The 25,207-nt window shown below is 48.8% G+C and overlaps 1 protein-coding gene across 1 annotated transcript in view; it reads left to right on the forward strand.

The window, feature by feature from the left end:
* LOC139274682 (cilium assembly protein DZIP1-like) overlaps positions 1 to 25,207 on the forward strand; it is a 455,193-nt gene that overhangs the window by 234,779 nt on the left and 195,207 nt on the right. The window lies entirely within an intron of this gene.

A 25,207-nucleotide genomic window follows, 5' to 3' on the forward strand; every position in this document is an offset into this window, starting at 1 on the left:
TTTAATATCAAGAATATCCTAAAAAGATGCATAACTGTTAGCTAGTTGACTCTCCTCTGGAAATATGTGGAAGATATTAATTCATAGAAAAACCCTTGGCATTTTGTTCTGCCAGCAATTATGTTATTGTTTTGATGGCTGACTTGGCAAAGAAGGTCAGTGGATTTTTTTCTGATTTGGTAGAAGAACAGCTAAAAGTGCAATTCTGACAGCAACCTGAAGATAGCATTGTACAGCATTGGATTTTCAGAGATGTCACTTACTTGCAAGTCCTTAATGGACTATTTCATTCAAAGTTACCACACGACTAAATATCCCTTACCAGTTGATTTAAGTAGTGCCTTCATCAAGAAAATCTAGCTCTGAAAGGTACTGACATGCATGACTATGTATTTTAAACTTGTGCTCTGTTTTAAATTTAACACCATCAAAAAAGGGCTTTCTCACATATTGAACAACTGGAGGTTTACCATAAAATAATGGAGGTTTACCATTCAAGCACGAGTTCCATCGAAACAAAGGGTTTTAATGACCTACAAATTTTGAGGGCCAGGAAGCTGAGAGAAACTTGAATAAATATGGAAAATGCATAGCAGTGTGCGCCAAAAGATGTGACAAAATAGATATGTCCATTATTTTCTTTAAGCTACATTTATACTCACTGTTCCACTTCAGTTGTTTCTATCAGGGAAGAGATAAGCGAGCTGCAGTGAATCAGAAATTAGGATTAATAAGAAAATGAATGAAGTATTCTAGTCATGTGTAATTTGGCCTTTAGAACATTCATAATGTTTTCATTGATATGATGTTCTTTAACATAAGCTTGCATTTCATGTAGCATATAACAGAACAGCATACCCTTAAATGTAGATACCATAAAGCTGAATCCAAAATCTAGTGATTTCAGTATGTGTGAGATTTCATTTGCAAGGCATACCCTTGGCATCACCTCCTACAAAACCATGAACATAGTTAAAATGGCAAGTTACATCCAACATACAAGTACTAGACAAGCGGCCTAAGTTTAAGTACTTTTTCACTGCACTATTCATTTGATGTGACTGCTCTGAGTCACAGCCTTTCTTCAGTTATGATTAGAGAAACTGAGTCACATCTCCAGGTAACTAAAGAAGCGATGAGACATGAGAAACCCGAAAGTAAGTTCAGTGCGCCTGTCAGTGGCAGTTTAATGCAGCCGGCTAATTATCATTTTACATCTGGATTTGGCATCAATTGCATGGCAGAGAGCTTCCTTGATATACTGCCTTGATATGACGTAATCTGAACTAGAGTATTTAAAAAGCCAATACAAAGATGGAATTAGGAGGAGTAGAGAGTTGGAAGCAAGCGAAGAGGAACTGAGAATGGATTTGGAATCGTCAACAGCTGTACCTTCCTTGATATACTGCTGGGGGCAGTGAAGAGCCATGTAGAGATACTCTTCACCAGCAATGGGAAGAAGAAACCTGCTGCTGCCATAAAGAAGGCGTGGCTGGAGGTAGTCCAGAAGGTGAGCAGCAGGAGCACTGTGCCACACTCCTGGATTCAGTGCAGGAAGCACTTTAATGACTTAAGCAGGTCAGGAAAGGTGAGTACAGTTTCACACTGGTATCCTGGGCAGCAATGTGAGCAGTTAGAGTTGTATTGCCCTCATCACCATCCTCCTCATCTTCCTCCCCTCCTCCTTGGAATCATTCACAGCCAATCTGTGCTCTGTGCCTTGTTCTTCCTGCAGGTCCAGATCTCGCTGCTGCGCAATGTTGTTCAAAGCGCAGTATGCCACAACCATTCTGGAGACCCTGGGGCACCTCAAGATTTGTCCAGGCACCTGAAGAGCATCTTCAGCATGTCGATAGCTTGTTCGATCATATATCTGGTGGTCATATGTAGTGCTGTTGGGCTTCATTGGTCAGATTTCTGATGGGTGTCACCAGCCAAGTTTGAAGTGGGTATGCCTTGTTTCCTAGCAACCATCCCTGAAGTGTGCTTGCAGGTCCAAAGACATCAGGACGAAAGCATCGTGGCAGCCCCCAGGGAATCTTCGCACACCTGCAGAAATATCTTTTTGTGGTTGCATAGCAACTGTACGTTGATGGAGTGGAAGCCCTTACAGTTCTTTTCATGAATACTCCTGCTTAATCTGGGTGTGTGCGAATTGCCATGGTTGTGCAGTCAATAACGCCCTGCACCTGTGAGAAGTCAGCCAGAGACGCAAATCCAAGTGGCTGCTCATTGTGACTGGCATCATCACAGGCAAAGTTCACAGAATTGCCAGCCTTAGAAAACAACCCATCATTCACCTATCTTATGCATTTATGGGCCACTGTCTCGGGCAGAGCCCTGGAAGGATCCGGAGGCAAAATAGTTGAAGGCGGTGGTCAATTTGACAGCCACTGGTAGCACCAGGTTCAGCAGGGAGCAGGTCTTCTTGAAGGCTGCAGATGTCTGCGCAGCACCTGACATGACAACCTGAGCCTCCTGAAGAATGGCTGTACTGACATGTCAAGGAATGTCAGCCTCTGCCTGTACACTGTGTCACGGGTAGTACCTCCTGCAAGCTGCACCCCTCTCCTGCTTTCCTTCTGCTGTCCAGCTGCAGGTCTCTCAACAGCAGGCTGCTGCTGCTGCTGATCATATTGCTCCTCATCTGAAGTCCAGTCTAAGGCAACCAAGGTGCCACCTATCTTGCTGTGATTCAGAGAATCTCCAAAGTGTAGAAATTAAACTCCTAGCAAAAGTACTGTGACCAAACCCATTCCCACTACTAGGTAAGAAAGCAGTTGTGAATACTGAGTATTTATTTCCATGACTTCAGCCATTGTTTTCTCACCTTGCTTTCAATGGCGTGTTTTAGGAAGCCCGGGAAACCCATGGATGCGACATTAAACTTAAAAAGTGTGTTGAGATATCACACCCGAGGGGGTTGCACGTAACCAGCCTAACGTACTGGAGTTAAACGTGGAAATTGACGGGGTGGGACTGATTTCCGGACACACTCGCATTTTTGCCAGATTTAAACCCGCATCCAAATCCAAGTGCTACTCCAGGTTCTCACATCCTGCTTTTAACCAGTTCAAAGAGTCGCCTTCTCTTCATATCCTTGTCTTTTACTATTTTCACCAATTTGTATTTATCCTTTACTAACTCACTATCCTCTCCACTCAGGGGTACCACCTCATTTACAATTCCCTTTTTACTGATATATTTGTAGAATTGTTCTTTTTAATAGTTTTTTCACTTTCTTTCCCCATACTCCCTCTGCTTTCCTTATCGCTCTTTTAACCTCTTTCCTTATTTACTCATTCTCTCATTATATCTTTCCAATCCATATCCCTCTTCAATTTTAGATTGTTTCTAACCTTGTTATTTATTCACAGCAAGCTGAACTTGAAGTAGCCTCCTTTTTTAATGATATAAATTTATTCTGCACCTTTGCAATCTCCATTTTAAAAATATCTAATTGGTGGCAGACATTTAAATATCACATGGATGAACTACAACAATTGTACATCCCTGTGTGGCGTAAGAATAAAAATGGGAAGGTGGCTCAACCGTGGCTAACAAGGGAAATTAGGGATAGTGTTAAATCCAAGGAAGAGACATATAAATTGGCCAGAAAAAGCAGCAAACCTGAGGACTGGGAGAAATTTAGAATTCAGCAGAGGAGGACTAAGGGTTTAATTAGGAGGGGAAAAATAGAGTGTGAGAATAAGCTTGCAGGGAACATAAAAACTGACTGCAAAAGCTTCTATAGATATGTGAAGCGAAAACGATTAGTGAAGACAAATGTAGGTCCCTTGCCATCAGGATCAGGTGAATTTATAATGAGGAACAAAGAAATGGCAGACCAGTTGAACAAATACTTTGGTTCTGTCTTCACTAAGGAAGACACGAATAACCTCCCGAAAATACTAGGGGACTGAGGGTCCAGCGAGAAGGGGGAACTGAGGGAAAACCTTATTAGTCAGGAAATGGTGTTAGGGAAATAGTCTGCATCCCAGAGTACTTAAGGAAGTGGACCTAGAAATAGTGGATGCATTGGTAGTCATTTTCCAACATTCTATAGACTCTGGTTCAGTTCCTATGGATTGGAGGGTAGCTACTGTAACACCACTTTTTAAAAAAGAGGGGAGAGAGAAAACGGAATTATAGACAGGTTAGCCTGACATCGGTAGTGGAGAAAATGTTGGAATCAATTATTAAAGATGTAATAGTAGCGCATTTGGAAAGCAGTGACCGGATCGGTCCAAGTCAGCATGGATTTATGAAAGGGAAATCATGCTTGACAAATCTTCTAGAGTTTTTTGAGGATGTAACTAGTAGAGTGGATAAGGGAGAGCCAGTGGATGTGGTGCATTTGGACTTTCAAAAGGCTTTTGACAAGGTCCCACACAAGAGACTAGTGTGCAAAATGAAGGCACATGGTATTGGGGGTAATGTATTGACGTGGATTGAGAACTGGTTGGCAGACAGGAAGCAAAGAGTAGGAATAAACGGGTCCTTTTTAGAATGGCAGGCAGTGACTAGTGGGGTGCCGCAGGGTTCAGTGCTGGGACCCCAGCTATTTACAATGTACATTCATGATTTAGACGAGTGCTGTTTTGTCTGACTAATGGAGGTAGGTAGGTGCTGTTTAATGGGCTCTGCTGCTAGGATGTCCATACAAATTGCCCTAATTATTTTACCATATTTTTATGTTTCCCCTCAGGTATATATTTAACTCATTTTATAGATGTAGATCCTACCTTTTTGATCCTGGTGCCATTATATATAGGTAAAATGTTTGCTTTTGTCTAATTGATTTATGATGGGATTAATGGGCCCGAAATTGGTGAAACCCAAGTTCTGCCCATTTATCGGCAGTCCCTGGGTGGTGTGTGATTTTTTTACCGCTGGGGCCGAGTGGGCGAGAATTTCATCCCGCTTTTCTCGGCGGGACTGGAGTGCAGTGGGCAGTGAGCGGTGGAGGAGGTCTATCGACTCGGGAATCTCTGACTCCCGAGTTATGCACATGCGCGCGTGGCTGTCAAGCTCCTCCCCCGAGAGGCACCAATGAGAGGCCAGAGATTGCTGGCCTGAGAGCGCTGTGGGGCGGAGGTGGGGGGGGGGAAGAGAGATCGCAGTGGGGTGGGGGGGAATAGAGTGAGATCGCTGTGTGGGGGGGAGGTGAGATCACTGTAGGGGGTGAGACAGACTGGGAGGTGAGATAGACTGCGGGGGGTGGGGGGAGAGACTGGATGGGGGGGGGGGAGAGACTGTGGTGGGGGGAGACTGCGGGGTGAGTGAGACTAAAGGAGTAAATAAGACTTTATTGGACCATTTATATTATTACCTAACACTAGAAAATACTACATTCCATTTACAAATACATCAAACTGTGGAGAACTAAAAATATCAAACAAACCTGTCAGATCTGTGTCCATACCACCCATTTAAGATCCACTTAAGATCCATTAAGAAGTGCTTTGGGGCGATGGGGATCCTCCTTCTCTTCCTCCTCCTGCGCCTCTTCCTCCTCCTCCTCAGATGGTACTGCTGGCTCGACCTCCAGCGGCTGTGCCCTCACGATGGCCAGGTTGTGCAGCATGCAGCAGACCATGACAATTATGGAGACCCATTGAGGAGCCACCAGAACAATCCAGGAACCGGAACCTCTGCTTAAGGATGCCTATGCACTGCTCGATGATACACCTGGTGGCACAATGAGTGTCATTGTATGCATGCTCTGGTGCTGTCCTGGGGTTCCATAGAGGAGTGAGCAGCCAAGTGGACAGGGGATATCCCTTGTCCCCAAGCAGCCAACCACAATCCTGATTTGGGCCGGTCAAGACGGCGGGCACACTGGTTTGGTGCAGAATGAGTGAATCATGGCTGCTGCCTCCCTTGCCCACTGCCTGTCTGCACGGTGCTGATGGCGACACCTTCGCCTGCGTGCCGCTCTGCTTCTGACCAGGTGTCGCCCTCCCAACACTCCTCCCATCCTCAGGGTGAACCCTGCCAAGCAGGTCTCTGCAGCCCACAGGACTCCACTAAGGAGTCAGACCTGAAGTTGTACAAAAGTACAGGGGTATGTACAAACCTCTGAGCAGCACTCAACAAGTTTAATGGAACCAAAACAATGAATAAAACTATATCAAAAGGTAAATACTGCGAATGCATGCTGGAAAATGAAATAAAAACAATAATATGTAGTAAAACTTTTTAGCTACCAAAGGGCCCCAGCTGTGTCGTGTTCGAGCACCGCATCAAAAACCTCACAGGGACACTGCCGGGAAAAGTCCTACCTTTTCCTGGTGAATTTCGCAGTGGTAGACCCTTTCCAGCGGCCCGCGCTCTGCAGAGCTCACCACTGGAAAGCTTTACAGCGGCTTCCGGCGGAAGTGAACACTGTTGAAATCCTCCCGAGCTGAATATGGCTCAGGGAAGGAAAAGTACCCAACCGCGGCGGCTGATTACTTTCCAATTGACCGCCCAAACTCCGCACTGTCCCTTCGGGAATGGTGAATTTTGGGCCCCAGATCTTTCAGGAACAACTTTGATCAGTGCTTTTGCGTATTATGGATTTCACGTAGAGAGAGGTCCTGTGGGAAGGAGGACAGTAGGAGTATGTTTGAGTTTGTGTGTATGTATTGGCACATGCGGCAGAGCCTGGTCTCCAGTCGTCTTGGATCCCCTTGCACACTGGACCAAGACCTTGGTCTGTCAAGCCCATGTGGTGGCTGGTGTGCAACGGCCACCCCACGTTAAAAGAATTTACACACAGGCATCTCCCACCATTTAAAATGAGTTCATCAGTCACCTGAGTACTCATTTTTTGTGTGGAAGCAAGTCATCCTCGACCCCGAGGGACTGCCTATGATGATGATGACATTTCTCTTTCCACTCCACCAGTTAGGTACATAGAATTGCATTGGCTGAGTAATTGGATGTGGCCATGGGCCAGCGCTATTTGCCTGCATCCGTTCAAAGTGGAGCAGCAGAACGCAAAATTTGCGCTGCCTGCTCATTATAATGATTGTGGCGCTGATCTCTGCGCTAAATGCACGGCTGATTGGCTGAGCACTCAATGGTGGGTGGGGGGGGTGGGGTAGGTGGTGGGGGGAATAATATCAGGTCCAGTCTAATGGCTAGCAATGTTTGGCTTAGGCTCTCTGCACCACTTAAAGGGGAGATGTTTTGTTGCAGAAGCACCTCATTGTCTGTTTGGATGAAGGGATGGCTCAGCAACCAAGGGGGAAAGCAAGAAGGTTCACAGATGCTGCACTGGATGCCTTGCTTGTGGCCGTGCAGCGAAGCAGGCTGTCCTGTTCCCGCAGGGTGGCAGGAGACCATTCAAGGCCACTTACAAAAGGCTCCAGTGCCGAAAGAAGTTTAATGACTTCACATTGTGGGTTAAGGTGAGTGAAGGCTTCACCAAATTCCATATTCCACCATCTGCACCACAAGCCTCACATACCTTGACAAATCTTCTGGAATTTTTTGAGGATGTTTCCAGTAAAGTGGACAAAGGAGAACCAGTTGATGTGGTATATTTGGACTTTCAGAAGGCTTTCGACAAGGTCCCACACAAGAGATTAATGTGCAAAGTTAAAGCACATGGGATTGGGGGTAGTGTGCTGACGTGGATTGAGAACTGGTTGTCAGACAGGAAGCAAAGAGTAGGAGTAAACGGGTACTTTTCAGAATGGCAGGCAGTGACTAGTGGAGTGCCGCAAGGTTCTGTGCTGGGGCCCCAGCTGTTTACATTGTACATTAATGATTTAGACGAGGGGATTAAATGCAGTATCTCCAAATTTGCGGATGATACTAAGTTGGGTGGCAGTGTGAGCTGCGAGGAGGATGCTATTAGGCTGCAGAGTGACTTGGATAGGTTAGGTGAGTGGGCAAATGCATGGCAGATGAAGTATAATGTGGATAAATGTGAGGTTATCCACTTTGGTGGTAAAAACAGAGAGACAGACTATTATCTGAATGGTGACAGATTAGGAAAAGGGAAGGTGCAACGAGACCTGGGTGTCATGGTACATCAGTCATTGAAGGTTGGCATGCAGGTACAGCAGGCGGTTAAGAAAGCAAATGGCATGTTGGCCTTCATAGCGAGGGGATTTGAATACAGGGGCAGGGAGGTGTTGCTACAGTTGTACAGGGCCTTGGTGAGGCCACACCTGGAGTATTGTGTACAGTTTTGGTCTCCTAACTTGAGGAAGGACATTCTTGCTATTGAGGGAGTGCAGCGAAGGTTCACCAGACTGATTCCCGGGATGGCGGGACTGACCTATCAAGAAAGATTGGATCAATTGGGCTTGTATTCACTGGAGTTCAGAAGAATGAGAGGGGACCTCATAGAAACGTTTAAAATTCTGACGGGTTTAGACAGGTTAGATGCAGAAAGAATGTTCCCAATGTTGGGGAAGTCCAGAACCAGGGGTCACAGTCTGAGGATAAGGGGTAAGCCATTTAGGACCGAGATGAGGAGAAACTTCTTCACCCAGAGAGTGGTGAACCTGTGGAATTCTCTACCACAGAAAGTAGTTGAGGCCAATTCACTAAATATATTCAAAAGGGAGTTAGATGAAGTCCTTACTACTCGGGGGATCAAGGGTTATGGCGAGAAAGCAGGTAGGGGGTACTGAAGTTTCATGTTCAGCCATGAACTCATTGAATGGCGGTGCAGGCTAGAAGGGCTGAATGGCCTGCTCCTGCACCTATTTTCTATGTTTCTATGTTTCTATACCGCTCACTGCACCTCACCCCCAGCACTCATCTACCAACAATCTCTAGCCATCGCCATGCATACCTCACAATCATAGTTTCACTTCTCCCTCACAATCTTACCACTGTTGCAACACTCACACCCATATCTTACACCTTGCACACACTGACAGCTATTCAACTGTGTCAGGAGCATTACCTGAACACATTGCACCACACTCACTGACACTCTTCCCTTTCTCTTGTAGGCTAAGGTGGCACATAATAGGAGGGTGCAGTGGCAGACGGGAGATGGCCAAGCCACAATGCAGAATCTCACCGACCTGTAGGAATCGGTGCTTGACATAATTAGAGGGGCAGTGACGTAGATCCTGGCCACCGGTGAAGTTGAAACCATTGCTGATAATTATGGTATTGTCCTTTCATTTCACCTCCCTTGGGTACTCTGCCCTCCCAAATCCCTATCCCAGTTCTTTATTACTCTTTGACCTTCCTACTCTCCTACTGCCATCCCAGGCTTGAGTTTTTTCCCACATTGCAACGGTGACTACACTTCAAAACTAATTCATTGAGACGTTCGGTGGTTGTGAAAGGCGCTATATAAATGTAATTCTTTTTTTCTTTCTTTTAGATAAGCCTACAGCTTCCCTCTGTGCCTCTCTTGTCATCCCCCGAAGGGCCCTTCAAGGCACTTGTTGTTGCCTTCTCACAAGCAGCAACTCCAATTGCCCCATACTAATGTCTCACTGACCTTCTCGCCCAGAACCCCCGCTGCGGGTTAATTTTGCCAATCTCCTCTCCATCCAACTCACCTCTCCCAGTGCTGACCCCGTGGACTCTGGCAATGGATCAGCCATCACCGACTGTCTCATCTCCCTCCAGAATGTCCGTTCACTTGTGAACAAGGCCCTTGCCATCCATGAGTTTATTGTGGATGATTGCATCAACATCATGGCCTTGATGTAAACCTGGCTGAGGGGTGATGACACGACACATTATCCCTAAATGAAGCCTCCCCACCTGGCTATATCTTCTACCACTTGCCCCGCCCAGACCACCGTGGTGGTGGTATGGCTCTCATCACCAAATCACACCTTGGTCTACCCCCCTACTCCTCCGGCACTTTTCTTCTCCTTTGAGCATTTCACCTTGTTCCACCCCTCTCTACTCTCATTTAAAATTCTCATTCTCCACCCACCCACCCAAGTACCTTCACTGCTTTCCTTCCTCAGCCTCTGCACCAAATGATGATTTCAACCTCAATCTCAAGTCATTTGAGATCTCCTTTGAGATCACAACCCTCCTATCCTCCCTTAATCTCGCCCCTGGAAAAAAACTCTCTCCCAACTCACTTACAACAGAACTTTCAAAATCCCAACTGTCCAGCATTTTGTCCTCCACCACCACAACATTTCTGCAGCTTCCGATCTGCTCGACCACACCCTTACCACCATTAGTTGATGCCCTAGTCCCTATTAAAACCATTACCTTCTCTCACCCTGGCCATTTCCCTTGGTATGGCCCTTATCTATGCTCCCTTAAGTCCAAGGGGCACAGACTTGAACGGATGTGGCGAACAACTGATTTAGCCATTTACCGCTAGATCTGGCTGGACCACATAAAGCATTATCAGGTCTTGCTCTTGTCTGCCAAAACTACTCACTATTCCACGACCATTATAGAATGTAAAGATAACCCTCAGCATCTTTTCTTTACTGCAAACCATCTTCTTAAACCCCTCTTCCCTGTCTCCTCCACCCTCACATCCAACAACAAGTGCAAGGAGCTCATGGACTTCTTTGTCTCTAAGATTGAGACCATCTGACCAGCTGCCTCTGCCACTTCCCTCCCTTCCCCTAGCTCACAGGGCCATACTAGCTGAAGTACACTTCCTCTAAGGTTCCCCCTGCCCTAGCCCTGAACTTGCATTTTTCTCTAGTTTCTCTCCGATTTCCCCTCGTGACCTCTCCACGCTCATCTTCTCCATGCGACCCACTTCCTGCTCCCTCAACCTTCTAAACTGCTGACCACCCACCTTTTTTTCTGGCCCCCATGTCAGCTGATATTGTCAACGGTTCTCTCTCCTCAGGTACTGTCCCTCTCTGCTTCAACTTTTCTGTCATCATCCCTCTCTTCAAAAAAACTAACCCTTGACCCCTCCGTCCTTGCAAACTACTGCCCTTTCCTCTCCAAATTCCTTCAACGTGTTTTCATCTCCCAAATCCCTGTCCATCATTCCTGGAACTCCATGTTTGAATTCCGCCAATCACCCTGCCACAGTACCGAAACGGCTCCTATCTGTAATATCCTTACTCAATGGCACAAAACCCACACGAGGCACATTCTATGGACAAGGTCACTCTATGACCTGAACCTTTATTCACAGGACCAAGAAGTGATGACCCTGCATGGGACCTCCCTTTATATACCTGGATGACCAGGTAAGGAGCGTCTCCCACAAGTTCACCCCCTGTGGTCAAGGTGTGCATTGCTTAAGTATATACAGTATTGCAGTGGTGTTACATAGAGGTTACATACATGACACTATCAAAGTCATAAAGGACATCCTTTGTGACTGTGACAAAGACAAACTATCCCTCCTCGTCCTTCTCAACCTGTCTGCAGCCTTTGACACGGTTGGCCACTCCATCCTCTTTCAACGCCTCTCCACCGTCGTTCAGCTGGGTGGGATGGTTCCATTCTTATCTATCTAATCGTAGCCAAAGAATCACCTGCAATGGCTTCTTGGCCCACTCCTTTTTCTCATCTACATGTTGCCCCACGTCAGTTTCCACGTGTACGCTGACGACACCCAGCTCTACCTCACCACCACTTCTCTCGACTCCTCCATTGTCTTTAAATTGTCAGACAGTTTGTCTGACTTCCAGTACTGGATGAGCAAAAATTTCCTCCAATTGGGGTTGAAATTTGGTACTGCCATTTTTAGAGGCGTTGTCACCGCATGAGAGAAATTTTTAACGCCTCAGTTCAGGCGCGGTCCCCAAACGCGAAATTCAGTGTTGACGCCTAAAGAATTTATAACAGCTTAAAATCATGGCGTTGTACACTTATCTGGGTGTGCTATGCTGCGCTAAGTGGGCCGTTGAGCGTGGGCTCTGTTATGTCTTTAGATGCTCTGATAATGACTCCACGAGGCAAAGTATTGTACTTGAACTGTAGTGACCTTTGTCCATTTAATATAACTCCAGAGTGAGGACATCCCATGACGGACTCCCTTTTATACCTGGGTACCTGTGGTGTACAGATGACCCCTGGGCCTCCACCAGCTGCACCCTCTGGTGGTGCCAGCATATTATATACAGTGTGAACCTTGTTGATGGTACCTCCGGTAAACAAGTCTCCATCTTATGCAACTATACAGTGACTATACAGAGAGCATCTCTATAGTATACATATATAACATCATTCTCCCCCAACTCTTTTGTGCCAATATCTTTGCACTATGTGCTCTGGCTTAGCTCTCCCCAGACCTAAGTGCCAATAGCCCTTGCACCTTGGCTGTGCTTTGGCTTGGCTCTCTCCCTGTTAACCCCCAAGTCCTTATTGCCACAACGTTGGGAAGTGGTTACCAGTTGGGATGGTTCGATGATTCAATGGGGCTTCAGTGGGTTCTGGATGTGATCCATGTGTGTGTCCATGGCTACATACATCCATCCCCCCCCGCCCCCCCCCACATGTAGATCATGCCAATGGCTCATCACATTCATATAAATTCATATACATTCAAGTTCAGAAAAGGAAATTTGCATTTACATCATTATATTTGTGGTACAGTTGTGAGGCAAGTACATTTGACTGGTGAGATACATTGATGGTAAATCTTTGGGATCAGTGTTGGGGTCAGCACCGGTGCATGAGGACAAGCTAGTTCCAGAGCTGCTGGATGGTGTCCAGGTAGCCTGGTGGTGGCGGGCTGCCCGGTGCTGGCAGTGGGAACCCGGTTGGCTCGAGTTGCCTGCTCTCGGGGCCTTTGCCGTTGCTCCTAGCATCGGGCAGGTTCACAGATGTCTGTGACCTCCCTGTCCTCTCCTTGCGCCCCGGGCCGCTGCTGCTCCCAGAGGAGCAGTCGTCTAGCAGTGCGCAGGGAACTGCTAACTCGCTTGCCTGGGCATTATTTGGTTTGGGATCCTGGCTGGTCCATGTCCCAATTGGGAGAACCGTTGTGGGTGACCCTTTGTTTCTGGGTGTAGCCTTGGTGGTGATGGGATCTGGGGGCTGCGCCTTAGCGCAATTTGCTTTTTCAGGCTCATGGCGGTTGGTGCCATCGGGTGGAGCTGATCAGGGGCAGGGTATAGATACCGGCGCCGTTGCCCTCCTGAGATCACTGGCTCTGCAGCTTGTCTATTTTAGCTGCTTGTGGCCACACTCCGTGGTGCATCATTCTGGTCCCAGGGGCGCAGGCTACAGCATCGGGTAGCCCGCTGGACCTGTGTGCTTCCGATGGGTGTTTGCCCGCTACATTATCAGAATACAGTTGAAATCCTGCATCGCACAATGTTTCATTGCTTATTGTAGATAAACTGCAGGTCCGATCGCAATCGCTCGACTTTTTGCTTATTACAAGTATAAAATGCTGATCATCAATTACAAGCTTTACATTTCGCTTATAGTTGTTATTACATTGAGTGAGAATGTGGGACTGTCCCTTTAAGTGTGGTGGGTTGCTGGCCTCCTTTTAAGAGAGCTTTGCTATCTTTACCCCAATTCTCCTCTTCGCTTGGTATTATGTGTTGCTCCATCAACGCTGCACCTCGTGGTCTGGCTGCCACCATCTTTTCCTTCAGCGCTTCACCTTGTGGTTTGGGCGCCATCTTTCTTCCATCCACGATGTCGGCTGCTGAGATCCTCTTCTCCCTGGGTTCTGCCACTGAAGCTGGGAAGTCACCTTTGGATCCTATTTTCTTCTTCCGGAGTCCCGCCACTGCAGCCTGGAAGGCGTGTTCGGGTTGTCCCAGCTGGATCATCTCCGCGCAGTCGTGCTGAGCGGCCTGTTCCTCGGGTGCTGTGCTGGTCTGCTCTCTGGTGCCGGATCCAACCTCAGGTCGGGGCTTGCATTGCCTCTGAGCACAGGGGACGTCGATCGCTGGAGGGATGAAATCTTCCCAGCTCCGATGGATCTTCTCCATTCACCTTCTTCCAAGCAGCATTGGTCCATCACCTGCAACAATCCTCAATGGTAACTTGTGCACCGTACCATCATGGAGTACCTTTACATCCGCACTACCAACGACTGGAATAAGTTCATTGGTGTGGGTGAACAGCTTTGCTTGAACTGGGACCAACTTAGGTCGTTCAGTTTGATTGTCCCATAGTCTCTCTTGATTCATTACTGACTGGCTCGCCCCCGTGTCCACCTCCATGAAAACTGGAGCGCCGTTTATCTCGACTTCCATTCTTAACGGGGAACATTTTGTGGTGCAGGTAAACATTCTGTACACCACATTGTGGGGCTGAGTTGCCTCTCTGACCACCTCTTCATAATATGCGTTGGATTCATGGCCCTCTGCAGACTCTTCTTCAACACACTGAGTCCTATTTCCTTTACACATTCGCTGGAGGTGGTCCTTTGTGCTGCAGCCTTTGCACACATAGTCCTTAAAATGCCACTGGTGAGCCTGGTGATTTCCTCCGCAACGCCAGCATGGTGCTAACTGATTAGAAACATAGAAACATAGAAAATAGGTGCAGGAGTAGGCCATTCAGCCCTTCCAGCCTGCACCACCATTCAATATGATCATGGCTGATCATTCCCGCTTTCCCTCCATACCCCTTGATCCCTTTAGCCGTAATGGCCATATCTAACTCCCTCTTGAATATATCCAATGAACTGGCATCAACCACTCTCTGCGGCAGGGAATTCCACAGGTTAACAACTCTCTGAGTGAAGAGGTTTCTCCTCATCTCAGTCCTAAATGGCCTACCCTTTATCCTAAGACTGTGTCCCCTGGTTCTGGACTTCCCCAACATCGGGAACATTCTTCCCGCATCTAACCTGTCCCGTCCCGTCAGAATCTTATACGTTTCTGAGATCCCCTCTCATCCTTCTAAACTCCAGTGTATAAAGGCCCAGTTGATCCAGTCTCTCCTCATATGTCAGTCCAGCCATCCCTGGAATCAGTCTGGTGAACCTTCGCTGCACTCCTTCAATAGCAAGAACGTCCTTCCTCAGATTAGGAGACCAAAACTGAACACAATATTCCAGGTGAGGCCTCACCAAGGCCCTGTACAATTGCAGTGAGACCTCCCTGCTCCTATACTCAAATCCCCTAGTTATGAAGGTCAACATACCATTTGCCTCCTTCACCGCCTGCTGTACCTGCATGCCAACTTTCAATGACTGATGAACCATGATACCCAGGTCTCGTTGCACCTCCTCTTTTCCTAATCTGCCGCCATTCAGATAATATTCTGCCTCTGTGTTTTTGCCACCAAAGTGGACAACCTCAAATTTATCCACATTATACTGCATCTACCATGCATTTGCCACTCACCTAACCTGTCCAAGTCACCCTGCAACCTCTTAGCATCCTCCTCACAGCTCACACCGCCACCCAGTTTAGTGTCATCTGCAAACTTGGAGATATTACACTCAATTCCTTCATCCAAATCATTAATGCATATTGTAAAGAGCTGGTGTCCCAGCACTGAGCCCTGCGGCACTCCACTAGTCACTGCCTCCAATTAGCCCCTCTCAGCGGACTCAGAGTTAAGGGACTCAGGGGCCTGTTCTCTCTCCCCTGGAGTGATTCATGTTCTACAGTCCTGCCTCTAAAAGGCGTCAGTCTGTGTACAGTACTTGTCGGGTTTAAGTCCTGACGATGAGTCATCCGCCTAGAGCTGCAGGTCGAGGTCATGAATGCCTGGCTCACGGAGATGGCCTTCTGCAGTGTGACTGTGGTATCCGCAGATAGTAACCTGTGAAGAAGGCCCTCGTGGCCGATTCCGATGACAAAGATATCCCGCAGCACTTCGGTGAGGTGTTCGCTGCAATCACACGGTGCCGCCAGGCCCCTGAGGTCTGCAGCATATTTCGCAATTTCTTGGCCTTCGGGCCATCAGTGGGTGTAAAACCGGTGTCTGGCCATGAGGATGCTCTCTTTGGGCTTGAGTTGTTCTTGGATCAGCGTTACAAGCTCCTCGTACATCTTGGTCGTTGTCATCGCTGATGCCAGCAAGTCCCTGACGAGGCCATAGACGGTGGGCCCACAACTGGTGAGCAGGATAGCTCTGCGCTTTTCAGCCAGCGTGGCCGGATCATCGCCTCCAGGTCGTTTGCTGTGAAGAAATGGTCGAGCCTCTCCACAAAGGCGTCCCAATCATCCCCATCGGCGAACTGCTGCAACGTACCAAGGTTAGCCATTTTCGCGTGAAAGTCAGTAATCTTGTTGCCAGTTGTTATGCCTTTCGATGCTCTGATAATGACTCCACGAGGCAAAGTATTGTACTTGAACTGTAGTGACCTTAGTCCATTTAATATAACTCCAGAGTGAGGATACCACATGGTGGACTCCCTTTTATACCTGGGTACCTGTGGTGTACAGGTGACCCCTGGGCCTCCACCAGTTGCACCCTCTGGTGGTGCCAGCATATTGTATACAGTGTGAACCTTGTTGATGGTATCTCCGGTAAACAAGTCTCCATCTTATGCAACTATACAGTGACTATACAGAGAGTATAGTATACATATATAACAGGCTCAACATCCGGAACTTAGGCAGCATCTGGAGCTGCGCCGTAGACCAAGTGGCCCAACCTGGATTGAATTGACACATGATTGGCCGGCTCAATGCCTCGTGGCTATATTCGCTTCGTATGCACTCACTTAGACTGTGAGGATGGAAGACCTTGCAGCAGCTCGTCAGCGTGCCCATCGCTTCAGGGACGCCGCAGTGGTTACACTCCTTGCTGCCCTGAAGCGACGTCGGCAGGTGAGGACAGAGGCTGGGAGGAGACCCCAACCCCAAACATACCAAATGCTATGGAGAGAAATAGCAGAGCAAGTGTCTGCGAGTGACACAGTGCCAAGGACAGCGATGCAATGCTAGAAAAAGTGAAACAACCTGACACGGATAGTGAGGGTGAGTATCTTTAATTTCAAACTTCAACATTGTATGCTCTGATCTCAATGTGCACTCTCTGCTCAATGTATTGTTTCAGAATCCATGCTCTAAGTGGGTGATGCCACAGTCATGGTTCCCATTTGTAGCCTCTCCCACTGCAAGGGCCTACATGCGCTGTTAACCTTGCTGCTCGGCTCTGCAGATCCATCCCTCGTGTTGTTTACTCCTCAGTCTTCATATGTATCTCGAAGACAGTAGCCTCCCCGTTAATGTGAGGACCTGTCACCCTAATTCAAGCATTGCTGCAGCAAGTTGACACCGCAAATGGCAGTTATATTGAGCTGTGAAGACTACCATAGAGTAAAATGTACTAAACATCGAGCTGGGAAGACTCTCATAGAGTAAATGGTCATAAAGTATGTCAGGCATTTGGGACCACTGATAGAAGGTCTCTAACTCTGACTTTATCTTTAATGTTACAGGTGAAGCTCGCCCACAACTGATGGGAGCAAATGCAGACTGGTGCAGGGGAACTAGACCTCCAAGTGCTCAATCTGTTGGAGGAACAGATAGCTGCCCTGATGGGCATGCAAGTTGATGCAATTACGGTGGATGCGGCCGACCCTCCTCGGGACAGTGACAGTATGTTGAGTTCCTTTGCAGTGACCTGCAGGCCTCTTGGCCCTGACACCATCAATGTGTAGCTATTTCCATCAGTCTAGCATTCACGAATGCCTTTCCCGCTCCTGACCCCCTCCCCTGCAGGTAACTGCTGTTCTGTGTTTGTGCTTTCAGATGACCAGCCAGATCCACCGGGGCCTTTTCGGGCAGATGGTGGCGACGACCCAGAGGACGAGGAGGAGCAGGAGGACGACACCTCCTTCGACCTCACACAGGAGACTGCACCTTTGGAGAGCAGCACCTGCAGCGCCGCTGACCAAGGAGTGATGGGGGGAGGCGGAGGTGGGTGATGCTCCAGGACCCAATGGCCTCCAGCATTGCCACTGGGGAGGATAAGTCCGGGGGCCAGCTCCCCGGAGGGTGAGTGCGCGCATGAGTGATGCTCAGCAGCACGCTGATGATGAGCCTGACCTAGAGGTTGTCACAAGACAATCCCTGCAGTTGCACAGCAATCTGCAGGGTGCACTAGCAAGGGTGCCACAGAATCTTGATGCACTACTAGCTGTGAGGATGGAAGAGTCTGCCTCAACTGTTCCTTATGCCTCTCAGAAGCCCATCGAACCCATCCTTGGTAGATACCAATGGATGCTGGATGCAAACAGTGACCACGGGGTCTCAGACATGGTGGCAAGGACTGTGGCTGACGTTGCAGTATCCATTGAGCACCAGGCCGATGCTATTGGCAGGCCTCCATACTCAAATGTCATCAGGGCATGGTGTCATGGGTCAGCTCTCTGGTGTACTGCAGTCGCAGACACTCTTGATGCAGAGGTAAATTGATTCAACGGACGCACTGACCACTGCCATCCGGTCTGGGGTCCCATCAGTTGAACGGGGACCTAACCTTGCCGACCCAGCGCAGGATTCTGACCTCACCTAGATTTCTGCAGATGATGATGCTCTGCCCAGGGGGAGTATCAGCCTGTTGGGCCAATTGGACCGTGATACCCTTTCTCAGGACGACATCATTCCGCCTTCGCAGCTGCTCTCTCTGCACCCCATCCACAACAGAGTACTTCCAGCCATGCTGAGATAATGCACTCTGCAGCTGGGTCTTCTAGGGCCCAAGCTGGTCATAGACATCCTTCTAGGCCATCATGTGTGGCTGAGGATTGAGTTAACAACCGACCATCAGCCTTGCTGAAGGCCTTGAGACCCTATTGCGGAGGAGCAGTAGGTGTGGGAGGGGGGAGAAGGGAAGGGGTTGTAAAGCCCTCTTTAAGACAAGGTAGAGACCTTTGGGAAGTTGGCCACATGTACTAACCTTGTGAAGATTTGAGCTTTTAACATTAATTGCATTTGTATGACGCACCAAACACTTGGCTGATAGTCAACAGAGATGGCTAACTGGTTGCAATATGAGCTCATGTAAATTGTTGCACTTGGATGAACGATCCCACAATTGTTTGGTACTTGCCAGAGATGGCTACCGTGATACAAAATGAACTGATGTCAACAGGTCCATCTGGATGTCTATGAGAATGTTTGAAGGGGTTTTGTGGGTCTGTTGATATGTTGGGGATGAAGTTGTTATCTTGTGGTTATTTTCACCACACAGGATTTATGTTTGTAATAAAGCAAGTTTGGATTGTTCAAGATGGAGGGCTGCAGGGTGTGTAGCGATGTGTTGAGTTGATGCCCAGGTGTATAGGCTGGTCATTCGGCACACCAAGACTCATTCATTGGAATCGATGAGCGGTGAGTTTCTGACAAGCAGCTGCAGCAGTGTCATGCTGCCTCCTCCTTTGGTGAGGATCCTCGTCTTCCTCATCATTGTCGTCCTCCTCCTGAGGTGGAACATCCATCCCTGGTGGTAATGGCTGGGCCCTCATAATGGCCAGGTTGTGCAGCATGCAGCAGACAATGGTGATCATGGAGACTCGATCATGTGAGTACTGCAATGCCCCTCCAGAATGGTCAAGATAGCGGAAACGCTGCTTCAGAACCCTGATAGTTTTGCTCGATAATGGCCCGGGTTGTGGTATGGCTGGTGTTGTAGCGCTGCTCGGCAGGAGTGGTGGGATTGCAGAGGGGTATCATCAGCCAGGGGGTCACACCATATCATTTGTCACCCAGGAGCCAGCCACGGCTTGAAGTGTCATAGCACACTGGTCTCCCGCATGATGAAGGCATCGTGGCAGCTGCCAGGATAGTGGGCATTGACAGCAAGGATCATCTTCCTGTGATCACAGACCAGCTGTACATTGAGGGAGTGGAATTCCTTGCGATTCCGAAAGATCTCTCCATTGTGGGCGGGGCTCTCAATGCCACTTGCGTACAATCGATGGCTCCTTGAACCCTGGAGAAGCCCACTAGCCTGGCGAAGCAACAGGTGTGCTCATCCTGGTCTTCCCTGGACATGCTGAACTTGATGTAGTCCTGTTGTTGCCGTAGAGCGTGTCGGTCACCTGGCGAATGCAGCAATGTACTGCAAACTGTGAGATATTGCATATATCGTTTGCAGGAGATTGGAAGGTGCCGGTAGCATAGAAGTTCAGTGTTATTGTCACTTTCATTGCCATTGACAGTGAAGTCCTGGTGCCGATTTCAGCTGCCAGATATATTCGCAGAAGGTGGCAAAGCTCCGTGACCACCTCCTTATGGAAACTCAGCCTTCTTAACCACTGCTCCTCAGTCATCTCAAGATAAAAGTAATGTGCATATTGAATCCTGCTTGTGTCCGGCCTCCTGCTCTGCCATCTGGGGCCTCTGGCGAGCATCCATATTTGCCATAAGCTGTCTCTGTAGCCGGTGCCTTTCAAGTTGGCACCGCAGGATGACGTGGTGTGCCATCACTGCCCCCATCACGTGGCACAGGTCACAGCAAGATAGCGATTTCAAAGTTTTCCGAACTGGCAGCCAATGAGTCCCAGGTACTAGTCGTCAATCTGACGAGTCAACAGCAGTGCGACGCCAACATCCGACTGTCTATGCGTGGATCAAACGCAGCACTGACCAAGACCTCTGCGATTCGGCTGCAACTCCGTTTAAATAATGCCCCCGATTTTTTCCTCCACCTTGTGCAGTCTAACTTTTTCAGGCGTCATGAACGCCAGTTGTTAAGTGAGGCGGCAAAAGTGAATGCCATGAGAAGGGCGCCAAGAAGGCGTTGCACGCGTACTGACGTCATGATTTCCATGGCGTTAGCCGGTGTTAAGTTACGTTTTTATGCCCCTAAAAAAATCAAGTGAATTTCGCGCCGGGCATGAACAGCACCGAGTGCCGCTCCCAGACACCTAACTACAGCGTTATCAACATGCGTTATCAACCGAATTTCGACCCCATTGTCTTTGGTATCCTAGCCACCAACTTCATCCCTATCCCTAGCCTCTGTCTGAGGCTGAACCACATTGTTCACTACCTTGGTGTCATATTTGACTTTGAAATGTGCTTCCGACCACATATCCGCACCATAACTAAGACCATCTATCTACTTATTTCCACCTCCGTAACATTGCCCAATTCAGCTCATCTGCTGCTGAAGCTCTCCTTTCCCCCTGCCCAAGTTCCTGACCTTCCTGTTATATATACAGACTATAGATATACTCTGTAATCACTGTATAGTTGCATAAGATGGAGATTTGTTACCTGATGTACTCTCAATAAGGTTTACACTGTGTATATACTATGCTGGCACCACTAGAGGGTACAACTGGTGGAGACCGGGGTTTCCTGCCCCTGTGGCATAGGCTGTCCACCAGAGAGCACTGCGGTGCGAGACCTGAGGATCATCTCAGGTGTGCAGGGCCCAGTATAAAAGGCTACTCACCATGCTTGTGCCTCACTCTGGAGTTACGAATAAACGACCAAGGTCACTACAATTTGAGTACAACACATTGCCTCGTGGAGTCATTCATAGGTACATTACAGACATAACAACTGGCGACGAGAATACAGACTTTCACGCGATTATGGCTACCTTTGGCACACTAAAAGACTTCGCAGAGGGTGATGATTGGGATGCCTTCACGGAAAGGCTCAAGCAATATTTCGTGTCAAACGACCTGGCAGGGGAGATGGACACATTGGCGGAGAAGCGCAAGGCTATACTGCTGACCGGTTGCGGGTCCGAGGTCTACCGCCTCGTCAGGGACTTGCTGGTGCCCACGAAGGCCAAGGATAAGACATACGATGAGCTGACTGAACTAATTTGTGATCAACTAAAACCAAAAGAGAGCATCCTCACGGCCAGGCACAGATTCTACACTCACCGCAGACCTGAGGGCCAGGAGATTGCAAAATATGCTGCCGACCTCAGGAGACTTGCGGCACCGTGTGATTTTGGCATGCACCTCAATGAAGCATTGTGAGACATCTTCGTTACAGGAATTGGCCACGAGGGCCTCCTTCACAAGCTATTATCTGCCGACACCACAGTCAACCTGCAAAAGGCCATCAGCATCAGTCAGGCGTTCATGACCTCGACCTGCAGCATTCAGCAAATTATTCATCCTGTAGACTCAAACCCAGCAAGTACTGTACACAGAATGGTGCCTTTCACAGGCAAGACTGTAGAACATGGCTCTGCCCAGGGCAGAGAGCACAGACCTCAGGGTTCCAGAACTCAGAGTCCGCCGAGGGGTGCTAATTGAGTAGCACCATGCTGGCATTGCGGAGGAAACCATAGGGCTCACCAGTGTCGGTTTGCTGAGTACCTATGGAAAACCTGTAACATGAAGGGCCACCTCCAGCGCATGTGTAAAAGAAATACGACCCACCGTCTAACAGAGGAGTTGGTAGATGATTTTGAATCCAGCGGGGGGAATATGATGATTTGACCAGAGAGGCAGTTCAGCCCCAAGAAGTGTATGGAGTGTATACCTGCACCACCGATTGTCCTCCAGTTAAGATGGAAGTCGAGATAAACGGGGTTCCAGTCTTCATGGAAGTGGATACGGGAGCGAGCCAGTCAGTGATGAGCCAGGATGCCTTTGAGGGGCTATAGAACGAAAGACGACCTGAGCTGGTTCCAGTACAGGAAAAGTTACACACCTATACCAAAGAGCTGATCCCAGTCCTTGGTAGTGCGGATGTAAGTGTAATCCATAATGGCTTGGTGCACAAGTTACCTCTATGGATTGTTGCAGGTGATGGTCCAATGCTACTCGGAAGAAGGTGGATGGGGAAGATCCAGTGGAAATAGGAATACCTCTTCACTCCAGCAATCGATGTCCCACGTGCTCAGAGACAGCAAAACCTCACCTTCGCTCGGGCCAGGCACGAGAGAACAGACCAACACAGCACCTGAGGCACAGGCCATCCATCACGACTGCGAGGCAATGATCCGACCGGAATGATCTAAAAGTACCTTCCCGGCTCCAGTGGCAGGACTCCTGGGGAGGAAGATCGAATTCACAGGCACTCTTCCAGCTTTTGTGACAGAATCGCGGTGGAGAAGGATCAAGGCAGTCGATCTCGAGGTCAGAGGCAAGATGGCGTCCCTGCTGCAGTGAGGTGCAGTGTGGCTGGAAAAAAAGATGGCCGCGGCCATATCAAGAGGTGCAACACTGAGGGACTAACAAAGGATCTGATTAGGGTAAAGCCAGCAGGGTTCTCTTAAAGGAAACCTGCAACCAACTGAACTTAGAGACATTGTATGCATGGCAATCAATGTAACGAACCGATTAAGATTGAGAACAAAATGTTGTTGCGAGATGTCGATACCTGTCCGAATGTAAAGAACAAAATGTTGTTGCGAGACATCGGGAATAGAGTGCCCCGAAAAGTAGTAAGAGAGCGAATTCGGGAGGGTAAAGGCACTGATCCTGATACCCTGCCCCAGGTCTATCCCACACTGCAGGCACCCGATGGCACTATTCGCCACGGACCTGGAAATGAAAACAGCGCCAATATGCGCAGTTGGCCGCTGTTGCCCAGCACCCGGGTGGAGACAGCGCAGCCCCCAGACCCAGTCGCTACCTCGGCCATGTCCGGGAGCGAAAGGTCAGAACCAACGAGTTCCCCAAACGGGACTTGGAACAGCCAGGTTCCCAACACCGTTAGAGAGTAGGCAGAAGATTCTGCAGCCCTCAAAGGAGGATAGGGATGCCACACACATCCGAGGCTCTGCCCACCACTAGGCAATGACAAAGGCCCTGAGTCCTGGCTAGGTGAGCGAACCAAGCCCACCCCGCTAGCATGGGGCGCAGCGCCGCTATCAGATGACTAGGACCCTGTCTGGTTGCTCTGGAACCTGCGTCCTCGCATACATGTACTGCTACCTCAGTACTTACCATGGCTGAACCATGTATGCAATCTACCCAATCCTGGTGCACAACCGCAAAACGTAACGAATGTAAGTCACTGAACCAAGGTGTCACGATACAAACTGTAACTTCCTTTCTTTGTGGGGTGGGGAGGGGGAATGGATGTATGTAGCCATGGACACACACATGGATCACACCCAGAACCCATTGGAACCTCCACTGCATCGTCGAACCATCCAAACTGGTAACCACTACCCAACGTTATGGCAAAAGGACTCGGGGGTTAACAGGGAGAGCGCCAAGCCAAAGCACAGCCAAGGTGCATGGCTATTGGCACTTAAGTCTGGGGAGAGCTAAGCCAGAGCACATAGTGCAAAGGTTATCGGCACAAAGGACTTTGGGGAGAGTGATGTTGTATATGCAGACTATAGATATATTCTCTGTGTAGTCACTGTATAGTTGCATAAGATGGAGACTCGTTACCTGATGTACTCTCAATAAGGTTTACACTGTGTATAAACTATGCTGGCACCACTAGAGGGTGCAACTGGTGAAGACCGGGGTTTCCTGCCCCTGTGGCATAGGCTGTCCACCAGAGGGCACTGTGGTGCGAGACCTGAGGATCATCTGCATATGTGTGCAGGGTCCAGTATAAAAGGCTGCCCATCATGCTTGCGCCTCACTCGGGAGTTACGAATAAAGGACCAAGGTCACTACAGTTTGAGTACAGCACATTGCCTCATAGAGTCATTCATAAGTGCATTACAGACATAACACTTCCCCCACCACACCCCCCCCCCCCGCCAACAGATTCCTAACCTTCTCCCCCTGCCCAAGTTCCTCCCCCACAGATTCAAGACCTTCTCCTCCACAAAAATGCCTCACCTTCCCTCCCCACCTCACCATAGATGGGACATTGTGTCGGGGTCACGGATTGTTAACAGGTTTATTGGGTATGAAGTGAATAGTGACATTGTCGCGACTTCTGGATTTTGATCAACACATTCTCGCTCTCAAGCCCCCCCTTCCGATCTGGATGGCTTTCTTCTGCCATCCCCACTGTGCTCTCCATACTCTTTATCAGCCCCCACCAAGTTCCTGACCTCTCTGCCCCCCCCCTCCGATTCCCCTTCTCTCCCCCATCTAAATCCCCCTCTCTCTCTTCCTCCGATCCCCTGTCCCCCTCTCTCAGCCACCGATTTCCCCTCTCTCTCCCTCTCCTTCTGTCCATCTGCTTCCCTCTACTCTCTCCCCTTTCGATCTTCCCTTCTCCCCACGAATCCCTCGGAGCTGAACAAAGTCTGGCCCATGCTGCACTGCAGCCGCATCTGTGAGGTACTGCGCATGTGTGGCCGGGCCTTGGTGACAGTGCGCATGCATAGAAGGGGATCGGGTGCGCAATGCCAAAAAGGGGTGGTGCTGAATGCACAGAAAGACACACAAATTTACAAGGATGATGCCAGAGATGCGAGGGTATGCCAGTCAGGAAAGGATGAACAGGCTGGATCTCTTTTCTCCTGAAAAGAA

This window comes from Pristiophorus japonicus, chromosome 10, assembly GCF_044704955.1.
Source record: "Pristiophorus japonicus isolate sPriJap1 chromosome 10, sPriJap1.hap1, whole genome shotgun sequence".
Lineage (NCBI taxonomy): Eukaryota > Metazoa > Chordata > Chondrichthyes > Pristiophoridae > Pristiophorus > Pristiophorus japonicus.